The sequence below is a fragment of the Stegodyphus dumicola genome, chromosome 2 (genome assembly GCF_044657685.1).
Source record: "Stegodyphus dumicola isolate Sdum_Otavi_A_Nest chromosome 2, ASM4465768v1".
Classification (NCBI taxonomy): domain Eukaryota; kingdom Metazoa; phylum Arthropoda; class Arachnida; order Araneae; family Eresidae; genus Stegodyphus; species Stegodyphus dumicola.
The window spans coordinates 159,233,496-159,250,853 of NC_140769.1; the positions used below are offsets into that span (position 1 = coordinate 159,233,496).

The 17,358-nt window shown below is 34.0% G+C and overlaps 1 pseudogene across 1 annotated transcript in view; it reads left to right on the plus strand.

The window, feature by feature from the left end:
- LOC118180345 (cytochrome P450 2J5-like) overlaps positions 1 to 17,091 on the plus strand; it is a 55,491-nt pseudogene extending 38,400 nt beyond the window's left edge. The window contains exons 5-7 of the transcript XR_015039337.1: positions 1,854 to 2,108; positions 14,087 to 14,277; positions 16,667 to 17,091. The product of XR_015039337.1 is annotated as a cytochrome P450 2J5-like (transcript). The remainder of the gene's footprint in view (positions 1 to 1,853; positions 2,109 to 14,086; positions 14,278 to 16,666) is intronic.
- The last annotated feature ends 267 nt before the right edge of the window (positions 17,092 to 17,358 follow it).

Below are 17,358 nucleotides of genomic sequence, written 5' to 3' on the forward strand. Positions count from 1 at the left end.
TTTAGTAGGTAAAAGCTGTTGAGGTGGTTTGTGAGATGCCGAATCTCTCGAATTCTTTAATTTTTTTAAAAGCGAAATAAGATCGCTGTGTACTGGAGGAAAAGAATTGCGCAATAATTGTTGAAACATGTTTTCTTTTCATGTGGTTGATAATCTTTGCCGATTTACGTTAAATGTCAATAGTTTAAGAACCTTAAAAAACAAAGTAGCGAAAACAATCAACTTGCATCCGATAAGTAACTTTTAAATTTTCATCTATCAAAAATCGCCAGATTGCGTCACAGTAGTTGCGTTAATAAGTTAAGTACTAAAAAGAATAAGCTGAATATTTATTCTTAAGTTTTGTAGCACTTGGGAGGCTTTCGTCAGATTTCTTAAATTATTCATTTTCAGTTTATATTCAAAATTAAGTTATTTAGTAGTTTATTCAACATATTAGAATTATTTTTAATAAATGGAAATTTAATATTTAGCTCTCAATACGTTTGAATTATAAAGTATAACTATACAAAATTTCTTGAGATGCGACGTCAACCTGAAAATTTAATTAAAATGTTTCGTGTTGCTTAATAAGAAAAAAAATTTTCTTTTTTGAGGGGAGGAAGATCTGAACCTTGAGCTACTTTTAGCCGCATTCGCTCCGCATGCAGTTTGAGATTTAAAGCACTGCTACATAGTATGTTCGTACAGTTCCACAATGAACATTTCCATTCCTCGTTACATTGATCCCGGACGTTTATATTTAGTGACATTAGCCCCAAATGGTCGTGCATTCGCGTTTGAAGACAATAAGTGTACGTCGGTATTGTTATATTTCAACTGTGTTATGACTGTTTAATATCTAGGCATAATATGAGTCGTAGAATCGAAATATGGAAGAAAATTAGTGTGTTATTTCGGAAAAAGTCTGATTTTGTGTCAAAATATATGTATCTGTAGTCTACATATAAATCTAATACATATTCTAAGTCGCGCTTTCGAGACATGGAAAACGCAAACTATCCACCCCCCACCCCCCACTTTTTTTTTTTTTTTTTTTTTTTTTTTAGGTCCGAAGGGGGCTTTGTCCCTGAAGTACTACTGTTTGTTTTCGTTTTGCAATTTTGCCTTGGTTTACTATAAATGTCCGTTTCAATTTTTTTCAAATTGTTGCCACCAAATGTTAAGAGTCCTACATTATATTTGAAAAAATTAAATAATGAAAAATCTGCATAAATGTATGCATATTTCTCGCATTGTAATAAAACAACGGTACATAGAGCCATCGAATTTTGAATGACGTAATCCTCCCACGAATATGCGCATGTGGAATCCCAAATTTGAAATTTCGAATTTGTTTCATTATCGATTTCATATTTTGTAAAACTTCAACGAATTTTTGTTTAACAAACTCAACAATTTCAAAGCGAGCCATGGCAACGTTGTACAGAAAAAAAAATTTTATCGGAAATTCTAAAGAGAGGCTCATTTTAAAACTATTTTCCGATATTGCTGTTAAGCTGAATTTTATAGTTCAAGTGCGAAGAACGTAATATTTAATAAATAAATGTAGCACACAAAATGTTAAAAAAACGCCCATTTGGACGTAAATTAAAATCTGAGACTTTTGTTTTTCACAGTGTACATCCAAACAATCGTCAATACTATAAATTATAAATTGTAATACATTACTGGATCCAAGTACTTCCTTCCTGCTTATTCACAATGATGTCAATCCTTATTTACAATTGCGTAACTACGTATGAGATGAAATAAACAGGTTATGTTTGGGGCATGATTTTTGTCTGGTAGTCCGTTAATCGAAACGTACTCAATTTTTTTTTTCTTATTAACCTAATGTGAAAATTTCGTAGAATCCCATCTGCGTGGCAACACTCAAATCCTTCTAATCGGAGGTACCGAGACATCAAGGACCAGTCTTATATACCTGCTGATGGCAATGGCACAATTTCCAGAGATACAGAAAAAAGTGCACGAAGAACTAGACCAAGTGCTCGGAAAGGACGGGTGCATCAAATGGGCAGATCGGGGAAAAGTACCCTACACTTACGCAGTTCTCATGAGTCTATGAGATGTTACACACTGGTGCCAATAAATACTCTTCGAATGTAAGATTTTTTTTTTTTATTTTGAAAACTTTGCTATATTTCGTTATCTTTGTAAAACCTTTGCTAGTGTTATAAGATTATGTTTGTGCGTTCGTTAACATTTCAAAATTAAATAATTTACGAAATAATATAAGGGTTGATAATAATATAGGGATTGAGCAGCAAAATGTCAATGACGCCGCATGAGAATCGTGTATGAAATGAGCTGCAGTGAAAAAGGGAATCAATCCCTTCATAACTTTGTCTCTTTTCTATCCTCGCCTCCGGGTGTTGGTCATAGCGTGATGTAGATTCATCACATCAACCATGATCGAACTCTTTTCCTTTGAGAAAATGAGTGATTCTGCTATTCAAACTGTCAGTATGGCAAGTGCGAGGTACTCTGATATGTTACAAAATCGCATCATCTCCAGTCTGGCTGATAAATACCTATTGGAAAGTATGACTTTTATGCAGGATGGCGTTCCCCGCCATTTTGCTACACGTGTGAAAGTTTTCTTGCACAGATGCTGTATTAAGGTTCTCGTGCTGAGCCGCCATGTCAGTCATGCTTGGCCTCTCAGGTCTCCAAATCTCAATCCGTGAGATTATTGGTTGTTGGCTCACCTGAATTTGTAAGTCTACCGTGATCATCCAACCTCGTTAAAGATGCTAAAAGACAACATCCGAAGGCAATTTCTCACCGTACCTACAGATATGCTGTACAGTGATGTTTACAGTATTGTCCCTCGACTACAGGTATTGTTGATGAATGACGACCGACATGTCGAACATTTGTTGTAAAGAACATAATCTTTGCTAAAAATCAGATGTTATGCTGATTATTGCTTTTGTTATTATATTTAGGGCCATCTAGTGGCCGTTTTAAGCACTTTTTGTCCAAGTAAAACCCCATGAAACTTCAAGCATGTGTGTCAGTTTTTATCTCTCCAGCTACATTATTCAGTGAATTACTGAATTTTCAAATTTTAACGGACTTTTGGGCGATCTAGTAAATATAAAAGGAAACGTATAAATACTTACTTTTACAGCATTTTTAACTAGGAAAAATGTTATTAATAGGTGACTGTTTACAGTCGTTACGCAGAAGTTAATTTATAAACTGTTCATATACATAATCTTTCTCAATATTCCTCGATTCTGTACCCCTAATGTTAATAACTCGTAGGGCATCTCTCATGTCACTACTTGGTTAAAATTCATCGACCTCATCATCATATTCTTTAGAAAGTTATATCCTGCCATGTTCTTGGATTTCTTTCAAAAATAGACTGAAAACATCATGTTTTATCACTGATATAGTGTTTTTTCCCTTGAAATTCTTCATCAATATCCATCAAGGCGTTAAATTCCCCAACGTTCATGATAATTGGAGACGTTGTTTTTAGTACTTAAACCTCAGCTATTTCATTATTTATTAAAAGGTGACATGCTTAAAACAACTCTTTGCTGTCTTTTCTGTGACGCAGTTCCAAGACATATTCAGCAAATGCAATATATCAAAAAGGTAGTTTTCCTTGCACATATATTTGTATCATCTGTATTATAAAGGAATCTTAACACTCATTTCATGGCGAGAATGTTTCTTCATCGCTCTAAAAATCCCTTTATCACATGGCTGAATCATGGCTATAATATTTACTGACAAGTATGTAAATTCAATATTTTTACGGATTTTGTATATATGTAAATAATTTTAGTGAAATCATATGTGAAATTGTAGTATATTTTTTATAATGTAACATGAAATGCTTGAAAGTGACGGTACTCTGCTGTAAAATAAGATCACAGAGGGCAAGTCTATTTAACATCCAATAAATGGCTATCTCGCTAAATTGGAGAAATATCGAAAAGCTAGCGATGGTTTTGGCGACAAATGTTGATCGCTAAATTTGGCAATATATCGGCAAAAGCACCTAACTCGGCGATAACATTCATAAAATGTTACTGACGTCATCTATGCCTTTGAATTACAGCGCAGTGGTAAACGCTTTACTCTCCTTTAAAGCGTCTATTTTTTCAAGGATTACTAAGAGTTTCTTTTTTTATTGCACATGCTGACGCAGCATAAAACAGTCACATAATCTTTCAATATTTTACATGGTTTTCAACTTTCAGTTTTAAATAAATATGTCTACCGAAGCAATGCACAATAATATAGACCTGCTTCTCAAGCATTATAATTGATTTCAGGACAATACTTCATAAACAATTTAGGCCATCCATTTGATAACCATACTCCTAGAGCAGATATTAAATCAGCGTCTTCCCCACACACACACACACACACATAATAAATGCGTTTGTAAATATTGCTTGCGCTTATTTTCCATCGGATAAACCTATCTATTTTTACGAAAACATCTTTCCCATTTTTTGCAGCTAATTCTTCAACTTTCTGCCGCGTTAATACATCTTCGACTTCTCAACACCGCGATCTTTCTCCTGTACATTCGTTTCATTTTTTCATTCCGATTTTGATTTTATATACAAATAGTGATATCAAGATTCTTCAGAATCCTGCATAAGAGGGGTTGAGAAATATTTAACGTAACAGAAGTATTCCGTTGATTAATTTTTGGACTTTGGTCACAGAGGTTTAACAAGTTGAGTTTATCCCTTAGATTCAGATCATTACACCTTTTGCTAGAATTCATGATAAAAATTATTACACCGAATAAAATTATGAGTTCCAAACAGAATTTTTATAAAAGTGTGTAAACTACATAAGCAAAAAGATATGTTGAAGGGAAAAAGCAAGATCTGGAATTCTATTTCTTCAAACAGTTGTAAGGTTTATCTTAATTTATCTAACAGTTAATTTTTAGTTAAAAGTTATTTTACCGTCCTCTCTGAATTTAAGCTTACAACTTCCGGCCAGAACGTATTTTCAGAAACGCGGTCAAATGCAAATGAGGAGAAGACGTATTTGTTAGCATAAATTTAGGTATTTGCATAATGAAACTCGAAAGGCATACGAAACGAACGTGCGCTAAGGTATATATTGGCGAGAGAAAGTAAAGCTCGGGTGCAATGCAGTATATTTGATTTTCACCCTAGCTACTTGTACCTGGCCAAAGACCTAATCCAATAGTACTTTCTTCTCTTTCAGGTACGATGGCAAAGTATATTCCTGTTTATTTTTCTTATTGCATAATATAGGTAAGCCTGATATTTAGGACTGATGATGATTCTCTGTAAGTTATTCTTTTGAATACTTCAATTTTAATGTCCTTGAACATTATTACTTTTTGTTATGCTTAAGTTAAGCAGAATTATCCTATTTTATTAAATAAAGATTCCGTAGTTAAAATTTTTGACTTATGATTCTTTAATTCTGTGCTAGAGGAAACGTACTCATTACGCCTTCAGTGCTAATGCACAACCAACAAAAGATTATGAGACTGAGAAATTGAAATTTTGTAATGTTGTAAGATTCCAGGGGCATAAAGTGTTAAAACTCTTTGTTGAAAAAAAAAACTAGTTACAAAGTTTATAAGAATAATTGTAACAAGTAATAATGTCTATTCTAAAAGAATCAATTTGTATAGAAAAATTAACAGATGAAAATTATTCAGTGTGGAAATTTAAAATAAAACAACTTCTAATAAAAGAAGGTTTAGATGATGTTGTATTCGAAGAAAAACCGGAAACTGATACTGATATTTGGTTAAAGAATGATCGTAAAGCTAAAGCTTTAATGTGTCTAAACATTTCGGATTCGCAAATTATCCATGTTTTGCATAGTAAATCTGCAAAAGAAGTTTGGCAGAAGTTAAAATGTGTCCATGAACGTGTAAATTTAACAAATAAGTTATTTCTTCTTAGAAAACTATATTCCATTAGATATAATGAAAGTTCTAAAATGCAGGAACATATCAAAGGAGTATTAGAGTTGGCTGAAAAGCTGCGTAGTATAGGTGAAGAAATTAAAGAAAATAACTTAATAGCAATACTACTATGTTCTTTACCAAATTCATACAACTCCTTAATAACTGCTATAGAAAGTAAATCGGAAGCTGAATTGTCGCTAGAATATGTTAAAAACAAACTAATAGATGAGTATTGTAGACGTGTGGAAACTAAGAAAGTTCAAAAGTACGATTCAGTTGCTTTAAAAAGTAAAAGCGAAAATAAACCAAAGTATGTTACACAATTTTGTAATTATTGTAAGAGAAATAACCATACGATAAATGACTGTTTTCATTTAAAACGCAACGCTAGAACTTCCCCGAAAACAGATGTAAATAATAGTAAAGTAAGAAATTATTCTCAAAATTATAAAAGTAATGCATGCCAAATAGCAAATATGCAAAGTGTAGAAAACATAACAATCTTAAAAGTATTGAAACTGAAAATTCGCACATTCAGTTTAATCAAGTTCTAAAAGTGGAAAATAAACATGAAAACACGCAAACGCAAGAATGGGTTATCGACTCGGGAGCCTCAACTCATATGACGAGTGATAAGAATTTTTTCTCTCAGTTAAATGACTCTAATAAACAAATAGTAACTGTAGCCAATGGTGCTAAATTTAATTCTTATGGTATTGAAGGCTATTTTAAAGTTCAAAACTTAAAGGGTCAGGTTACACAAATAAAATTGGAAAATGTATTGTATGTACCAGGTTTAGATAGTAATTTACTTTCTGTTCAATCTGTTACCAATAAAGGTTGCATTGTTACATTTGATAGTAATAAGTGTTACATAAAGCGTAACAATATACTCGTAGCCGACGGCAACGCTCAGCAAGGTTTATATAAATTGATCGTAAACCCAATTGATGAGAAAGCATACTTAGCTAATAATGTTTCATGTTCAAATACGAACTGTATACTAAAATGGCATCAAAGATTAGGCCACAGAAATATAGATGCCATAAAAACACTTGAGAAAAATGATTTGGCAGACGGCATTAAACTTGGCAAATGCACTCATAGTGTGGAATGTTCTACTTGTGTAAAAGCGAAACTAACTGAAACACCTTATCCCAAAACTAGTTTTAGATCTAAAAATCCACTGGATTTAGTGCACACAGATGTGTGTGGGCCAATTGAAGTCAACAGCTTAGGAGGAAAAAGATATTTCGTAACTTTCATTGATGACTATTCGCGTTATACTCATTTATTTTATTACTTCAAAAGATGAAGTATTCGACAAACTTAAACAGTATGTTGCATCGACAACAAATAAATTTAGAAAGAAAATAAAGGTTCTCAGATCCGACAACGGTACAGAATACTGTAACGAAAGTACTGAAAATTATTTAAAGAAACTCGGCATTTTTCACCAAACTTCGGTTCCTTATTGTCCGGCACAGAACGGCGTCGCAGAAAGGAAAAATCGCTCTTTAATAGAAATGACAAAAGGTATGCTAATAAACTCTAAATTACCGAAAGGGTTCTGGGCTGAAGCAGCAGCTACTGCTGCATATCTTCAAAATAGGTTACCAACTAAAACCACAGATAGAACACCATATGAATTGTGGAATGGTAGAAAACCAAACTTAAGTCACTTACGTGTATTTGGCTGTACAGCATTTTATTATGTGAACAAACAAAAACGGCGTAAATTCGACAACAGAGCCGAAGAAGGAATATTCGTAGGATACGATTTACGAAGTAAGGGATACAGGATTTATGTAGGTGGAAGAAAAATAATAGTAAGTAGAACTGTTAAATTTTCAGAAAACGCGTCTTTACCTGACAAACTTGCAGAAAATAATGCTGAAGATTTAGAATTAATTCACTTCAATAACTCGCAAGAAGATGAAGAAAATAATGAAGAAACATCTCTTGGCGATGATTTTACAGAAGATTCAAAAAGTTCCGAAGAATTAATTAAATGTGAAGAAAATGTAGAAAGAAGGGTTTCTAGCAGATCAACCAAAGGGGTCCCACCGGAAAGATTCTCTTATAAAGCAGAAGACGAAGAATCAATCTTACTTAAAATTAAAGATCCAGAAAGCTTTGAAGAAATTCTAAACTTACCAAAACGTGAACAAGAAGCTTGGATCAAGGCTATGCAAGAAGAAATACATTCTCTAAAAGAAAAGGAAACCTATAAACTTACAGAATTACCACCATGAAAACATGCAGTAGGCAGCAAATGGGTGTTTAAGACAAAATATGATGAAACTGGTAAAAATATAAAATACAAAGCACGCTTAGTAGCCAAAGGGTTTACTCAAAAATACGGCAGTGATTATGATGAAACATTTTCACCAGTAGTGAAACACACTACGATAAGAGTTTTCTTAGCATGGGCAGCGTATAATACCAAGGTACATCAACTAGATGTTAAAACAGCTTTTTTCTATGGCAACTTAAATGAAGAAATATATATGGAACAACCAGAAGGATTCGTGGTTCCGGAAGAAAGACATAAAATTTGTAAATTACAGAAGTCGATTTATGGTCTCAAACAAGCAGCTAGGTGCTGGAATGCAGAAATTGAAAATACACTGAAGAATCTGGGGTTCAGTCAAAGCAAAGTAGATCCGTGTCTTTTCACAAAAGTGGTTCGTGATAAAAGAATTAATTTAATAGTGTATGTTGATGACATCCTAATAAGTTCTACAGAAGAAGGACTAATTCTTGAAACAATTAATGATTTAAAGAAACGTTACCAAATAACGCATCTTGGTGAAGCTAAATATTTCTTAGGCATGGAAATAAATCACAAGGAAGATGGAAGTTATTTCTTATCGCAGAAAAATAAAATAAATCAACTTGTCAAGCAATTTCAACTTGAAGAAGCGAAACACGCTAGCACACCAATGGAAACGAACTATTATAACCTAAACAAGGAAGAAAATCTCCTAACTTCAAATGATAAATTTCGCCAAGCTATTGGAAGTCTTTTGTATATATCGTCTATCACAAGACCAGATATCACAGCTTCAACTCACATACTCAGCAGAAGGTGTAATAATCCACGTCAAAAGGACTGGAATGCTGTTAAAAGAATCATTAGATACTTAAACACGAAAAAGAACCTATCCTTACAAATTTCGTCGAGTGAAGAACCTAATATTACAGTTTATTCAGATGCTGATTGGGGACAAGATATTGAAGATAGAAAATCTACATCAGGAAGTGTTATTTTATTAGGAAGGAACTGTATTTCATGGTTTTCAAGAAAACAAACTTGTGTTTCTTTATCCTCAGCAGGAGCTGAATATGTTGCACTATCGCAAGCTACGCAAGAACTATTATGGCTATTAAAATTAACAGAAGATTTCAATCTACCCCAAACTCTACCGATAAAGGTATTTGAAGATAATCAGTCTACTATAAGACTTGTAGAATCTGAAAAATTCAGTTCACGCACTAAACATATTGATACAAAAGTTCATCATATACGCGACTTGAATAACAAAGGAATAGTAAAACTTGCTTATCTTTCAACAGAGGAAATGGTTGCTGATATTATGACTAAACCAATTCCTAAAGCTAAATTTCAGTTTTGCAGGAATGAATTACAATTGGTGTGAGTTTCATTAGCAAAACAGGGGCAATGTTAGCATAAATTTAGGTATTTTGCATAATGAAACTCGAAAGGCATACGAAACGAACGTGCGCCAAGGTATATATTGGCGAGAGAAAGTAAAGCTCGGGTGCAATGCAGTATATTTGATTTTCACCCTAGCTACTTGTACCTGGCCAAAGGTCTAATCCAATAGTACTTTCTTCTCTTTCAGATACGATGGCAAAGTATACTCCTGTTTATTTTTCTTATTGCATAATATAGGTAAGCCTGATATTTAGGACTGATGATGATTCTCTGTAAGTTATTCTTTTGAATACTTCAATTTTAATGTCCTTGAACATTATTACTTTTTATTATGCTTAAGTTAAGCAGAATTATCCTATTTTATTAAATAAAGATTTCGTAGTTAAAATTTTTGATTTATGATCTTTAATTCAGTGATTGAGGAAACGTACTCATTACGCCTTCAGTGCTAATGCACAACCAACAGTATTTAACTGTGAAGTTCTACTGACTTCTTTAATGAGCCAGAGATTCTATGCAGCGCGCGTTAGCCTTTCGGCTATACTCTATCTAAAGCTATTTTTACTTCAGCCGTACTTTAGGCTCTTGATAGCTTCGCTGTTACTTAGCCTAAGGGTCCAACTCTGCTAGAATATTGATAGCTTCGGCTATCATGATCTTTTTAATCAAGATTAGTTAAGTTTTATTTCTTAGTTTCCTGAGTTCAAGCCCGAGCGGAAGCTTTATTGTAAACTCCAAGAGTCTTCTGTGAACTTTATTTGGAATGATAAATGGTATTTAACCTTCCTTGAGTATCTGTTCTCTGTCTACCGAACTAAAGCGATTATTCGCCTATGAGTTCTTAAGGTTCCTGAACTTTAGCTGTAACTTAAAAAATAGGAATCTTACACAGTCTAGTCCAATCGTTCTGGCTCCTTCTTAGTTGGATCTTAAATCATACTCAAGCTGCTTAGCTACACAGTCTCTTACTTGGTGACATGTTTCTCTAATTTGGCTATTTCTGTTTTTTTACAATATTATTTGGCAATTTCATTTTCATTTGGTGACTTCAATTTAAAATATTCGTTCTGTAACATTTCAATACTATGTATTTCAGTTATTCAATTCTATATATTTCAATTTGAAATATTCATTCTACAATGTTTTTATAGCATTATCCTACTTGTTGGTCACAACAAGCCATGTATTCTCCACATTTTCATATACAAAATAGGTGGACATCGGCACTTCAGTAACAATATCCAAATAATAACATTAACTGCTATCATATTAAACAGCGCCTAACTGTACGAACATTCGTAAACCAAGAAACTATTTCAGATATTTCCTGACAGTTTCGAGAAAGGAGTCTAAGAGCAGGTGAGAATAGCTTCTTTTCTTTATTTCCATTTCAAATTCTATGGCAACTTTTTACCATCAAAAGTTCTCAGGACCATGTTTGTTTGTCTTGTATTACATTTTATTGAATTTTTTTTATGCAATGAAAATTATAACATATAATTCGATTTGAAGAAACATCAAGTAGAAGTAATCGATTATTTTCCGCTATGTAGAACTTTGCTACTGAATCACAACAGTTCTAACCCAGTGAAACTGTGTATGGCCTAAGATATATGATGGAAATAAAGGTTGATTATAATTAAAGTTCCACGTGGAAATGGTCATAAAAGGAAAATTACTAGACCAAATGTTATCAAACTTGGTAATCGTGTAAAGGAGGTTATGGAAAATTATTTTCCGCGAAAACCAAAGTTCAAAAACTCACCGCCAGGAAGGAAATGGCGCTGTATGCAGTATTGTTAAACGCAATAAGACATGAAGACGTCGGTTTATGTTTAATCGTTTCGGAAACGTATTACAAAGCATATTCAATATGGCGTCTACCATTTTCCGAATGCAAGTCAAATCGTATTACTACATTCTCAACAGCAGCTCTTAGCATATCAGGAGAAATGTTACTGAGAAATTAGAAAGGTGTAGCACATCTTTCAATTACGGCAGATTGCTTAGATTATTTGCATAAATCATTTGCTTCTTCCTGCCGTAAGTCAAGCCACTGAAGTTTTGCATAGCCCAAAAACAATTTCGTTTTAGAAACAATTAAAAACGCTTCAAACCGATATCTTTTGTCTTAGGGCTGAATTCAGGCTTAAAAAATCATAAATTAGCGATCTGTAAGAAAACGATTTCCGGAATGCACACACTTTTACGATCTCACATTTTCTAATCGCTAATTTGTGGTTTTTCATGGACGCATTTCTCCGTTACACGGATGATGCACTCGACTTTTATCACCTTTAACGCCTTTAAACAATTTTGTTTAGGTCAATGTTTCTTAAGGGTATACAACATGTTAAACCCTTGCTAAAATGGCGGCACTTTGGGATGGGACCAATAATTTTGATATCCAAGATTCAAAAATAAAAGACCATTGCGGAAATGGAAAACTGGATTTATACAGAATGGAATTTTTGCTGGGAGTCATCTAATAAGGGGAAAAGTTAACGAAAAATATAAAGGTTAAACAAAAAGATGAATATTATAAATAATGTTGATATAAATCAGGTACTGACTAATCATGGTCGTTTCCCAGCTTATTTTAATCGGTTCCATCTACAGAATAATGATAAATGCTTAATATGTGACAGGTATGGGGATGTCAGGCACTTCGTGAATGATATACGCTTACCCGAAGTGCAAGAGAGAAATATAGAAAGAATTTTAAGGAAAATTTTAAAAGGAACTTCAAATTTGAAAGATTATTGCAAAGATAATAATGAAAGTTATAAATACGAACAAAGATAGAATTGGAATTCGGCACTAAGACTAAGATTTTGGACTTTTTGGGGGGGGGGCTAGTCCCCCCTTTTTTTTATCATACGGCCGGCTTGTGCCGGTAGAAGGATCGGGGCTGTGCCGTTATAATGATAATGATAACACGTTAAACCCGTGTAACAAAAGTTTAAGTTGGATTCCAACCCTTATTTTGTTTAACAATATTGCATACAGCGCCATTTCTCCCCTGATAGTTAAATTTTAATATTTTTCTCGCGGAAAATAAATTTTCATGACCTCCTTTACATGATTACCAAGTTTGATAACATTTGGTCCAGTAGTTTCTCTTTTATGGCCATTTCAAAGTGGAACTTTAATTATAACCATCCTGTATATGTATCAGCAACAGTCTATGAGTGTAGAGTTAGGTTAGATTGCATATGAATATGGCAAAGCTATGAATGGTATCTACCAGAGATGAGTGATGATTTTGTAAAGGACATTTTAAGGATAACTTGTTAATATTTACCAGTTACTACAGCTATCGTCACCAAACTTTCTACAATTCTTTTCTAGGTCCTGGAAAAATTCGACGTCCGTTTTTTTTTCAAAACAAAATAGCTAAAGTGAGAGATACTAATTAAAAACTCGGAAAAACGATAATTTTCGCCCTCGTTTTTCCGAGTGGCAACAGTCTCGCAAGCTGGAGATGAAAATCTGCTTCATTTCGAAGGTTGTTGCCATTGCTCGCTTTCAAATCGTAGAGTTTATTAATAAAAAATTTCTATGTCTTACGATGAAATAAAAATAGCATTTGCTAAACATTATATACCTTATTCCCGATTTCAAAAATTCGTGGGAAACCATTTCGACTATTCCCACCTTCGTAACTTTAATCAGCCGAAATCATAATAAAAAACTCTGAAAGCGCTCATTTTCGCACTCATTTTTCCGAGTGGCAACAGTCTCACGCGTTGGAGATAAAAATGCTTTATTTCGAAAAGTGTTGCTACTACTCGCTTTCAAATACAGTAGAGTTTGTTAATCAAAATTTGTAAGTTTCACAAAATCCATATATAAGGAAGAATTTCCTGTATGTTTGTTCGCGTTATTGATTTCTGATTAATTATGATCAATTTTTTGCCACATTGAATCGACTCGAATTGAATGAAATCATTGAATCGAATGAAATATTGGATGGAACTTGAGCTTTTAAGACCATTCGATTACAAACACGAAAATCATTTAAAACTGCGTGCCATTGTAAGCTGATATAATGGGAGAGAATTAGTTTATTTTTCTATTGAAATTTTTATTATTATTTTATATCGCATCAGACTGAAAAATGTATGACTATGAACTGTATTTTTTGCATCGTTATTAGAGAACGATTGCAGCGGTATCGTTCTCTCTGTTGTTAGAAGCATTACTCTCAATCTAACTTAACTGCAATCGGGTACTTCCGCTAGTAATAAAATAAAATAATTTGATATTTATTAATAAGATAATTTTCAGTATTAAATGCATAATTTTATAATATTTAATTTGATTTTGCGTATCATATGTTTTTGTTTATTTTCTTTGCATGTGATTAGTTTTAATTTGATTTTAAACAGCAAAGCTCGATGAAGTACTTGTTTAAAGAATAACAAAAGTAAATGCTAATAAATGCATCATATTCTTCACAGGGTAAGCGAAGACATAAAAATACACGGCTATGACATACCAAAAGGCTCTTACATCATAGCTAATGACTGGTTTCTCCACAACAATCCTAAATACTGGTCCGAACCGGAGAAATTCATTCCAGAGCGTTTCTTGTTGGATGACGGAACGCAAGTCAACTATAAGCCGGACAGCTACAATCCATTTTCATACGGTATGTCCCATCTTTCAAAAAATAACAAGATATTTTACTGCGATTATACTAATAGACTTTATTTTAAAAATTAAACAAAAATATATCTTCAGCTGGTAGATTTCATTCTTATGCTTTCTCTATTTCTTTTACTTTTTTCCAATGGCGGGCACTTCCCTATAGCGGCATTGGCCACTCCTAACTCCAGAAGTGGCGGCCAGTTTATTGTGGAGGCATCTAATAGGCGGCCACCGTTACCTCCTATGAAGGGATAGACAATTTTACATGCATGCCATTTTCGGGATTGGAACTTGGGCCCTTTGGTATCGCAGTCAAGCTCCCCTAACCACTATACAGTCTGAGTGGCTCTCTATTTCTTCCTATTTTATTGCTCCACCATAAACCGAGCGAATTAGACTACTGAAGATATGGGTTCGAATCCTGGCGAATGGGCTGCTGTATGAGAATTTTTAATTTATTATGTGCACCGCCATTAGGCACTACACGGAAAGAGAGAGATGCCCTCTAGAGGACTTTCTATGGGAAACTGTCTCGTCTCTATCTTACACATTGGGAAAAATACGAAAACGCAATTGATCTTTGATTCAGAAGATTTTTCCTTGTTACCAAAGACTTTAGTTTAAGAACGTTACATACCTTTTTTCAGGTATTCATATGGAGTCTTCTTTCCATGTAAAAGTTGTATGTAAATTAAATAAAATGTTGTATGTAAAAACATACACACTCTACACTTCAGTAGGAATTCTGGAAATGACATGATTTTCGCCATTTGTATACTATATACACTTTTTTACTTGTGCTGTATTCAACGTTGGCATACAGTTTAAGTTCTTAGCTTACAAATTCTCTGCAGAGAGTCTTTAAGATTTCATATCTTCCATGGCGTGCTACAGGTGGGTACATATTTTTCTCAAACGTCTGATACTTTGATACTTGGTCAGTATACTGTCTTGTAGCAGGTAACAGTTTTCCCTACTCCCGCGGTTAGTGCATGGTCGAGAGAGCCTGTTGAGCTCCGGGAACGACTGAACCGAAGAGTTTTGAGCTGTGCTCGTGTGTCGTCGAGTGCATGGCGAGTTGTAGAGTCTGGAGAGTACGTGAAGTTCCAAGAACGACCGAGCAGAGTCGGGAGCTTTGCAGTGAAGCTGTCTCCACCGTTATTGCCTGACAGTGTGAAGGCTGTGTCACTGTTTGTTCCAACGTGTTTAGAATAGATCTTCTACGACTGTAAAAAGTGTTATTGAGGCTGTGCTGATTAATATTGGCTAAATAAAGTGTGTTTCGATACTTCATCAAGCGTCGTCGTTATTCACTTCAAATCCATACGAACCCTGTACGAACGTGAAGAAAGGAAAAAAACGGAACAATATATTGAAGTTAACAAAATTAAATACAAATATTAACAGATTAAACATTGCTTGAATCTTCGTATACAAATTTACAGTTGTCCACTCAAATCAAATTAATTTGAATTAAGATAAAAATCAATAAAACCTAAGATGAAAAAGTACAATTCATACGAAATAAAGTTTAATAAGAATTACTCTGAAAATCATTAGAGGCGGGGGAATGGAATTTGTCTAGTTTAAGTTTCATTAATTTAAAAAATCTCATTTAAGTTCCATTAATTTAATAAATTTCATGTATTGCTGGGAAACATTTTCCTCAATAAAGACTGGAAATCACAAACTGCGAGATTTGGTCATCTACAGGAAGATGGCATGAAAAACTGGAAGAGCTGGCAGCTAATCTCTCATGGTTTTCCCATATTTCCTGGAGGTTTGAATCCCGCGAACGGACTGGTTGCATGCGCGTTTTTGTTGTTTTTCCCAATCTGTAAGGTATATACGAGCCAGTTTCCCTTAGAAAGTCCTCCACGAAGACATCCCTGCTCTTAGGCAGATAGCCCTGGAGTGCTTTGCCAAAATCAAATAAACCAAACCAACCCATATTTTCTGTATGGGTTGGTTTGGCAGAGAGCCCTTGAGTGCTTGGCCGTAATCAGATAAAACAAACCAACCCGTATTTTCTGTATAGGTTGGTTTGGCAGAGAACCCTCGAGTCTGCCTTAGGCAGAGAGCACTCGAGTGCTTTGCCGTAATCAAATAAACTAAACCAACCCGTATTTCTTCTAACCTTGGGGAGGTAAGCGAAGAGCTGTTTTCTTCTGGTGAAGTCAAAAACAGTTTAGAAGATATGTAAACTGAGAAAAATAACAAACTAAAATTTAGAAGTGTGGATAATCAGAAAGGACCAATTGCCATATGATAGTCTTATATTATTAAACATTTTGTTATTTTAATATGTTATTGAACAGTTACAGGTTTCATTCTTAGCACTTCCTTGTATAAGGTATTTTATACTAGTAAGATTTTGTTTTCTTCAACAGGCAAAAGAAACTGTCCTGGTGAAATGGTGGCTCTGATAACATTGCTTCATTACTTCACTACCATTATGCAGAAATTTAGTGTTCTACCTGAAAGAGACAAAGTAGAATATGGAACAATTCTAGGCCTCACTCACCAACCAACGGATGTGAAACTTCGTTTCATTCCAAGAGATTAAATCTTACAACGAACCGTGAAAATGAGGGAATGAAGAAGACTTAACGATAAAAAGGAGGTTACTCATCCTCGTGTTTCTAATCCCAAATATACACTGAAGATTAATATTTTTTAAGTCATTCATAAATGCCAAAATTGGTCTCAATAAACTTTTAGCGGTTAGGTTCCAGTACTATTTGAATGCAATACATTTTTGGAACCATATGTATGTTTACTGCATGACAGAATAAAAATTCTTCAGGACACTGAATAGAGATTTAGTGCATCTTATTCATCTTCAAAAACATATCAAACAGCCATTCAGTTCATTCTGGGTGATTTTGGGGGGGTTGAAGGCTATATTTATCATCCCCGTAATTACATTTATCTTTTCCTCATATAATAAATCATAAAACAATTAGAACATATTTAAACATATTAGAAATAACGCCGTATCTATGAACTTGTGAGATCTAGTATGGTTCTCTAACATAAAATGGTCACTAGATCTGCTTGAATGTTAAACCTTGCGAATTCT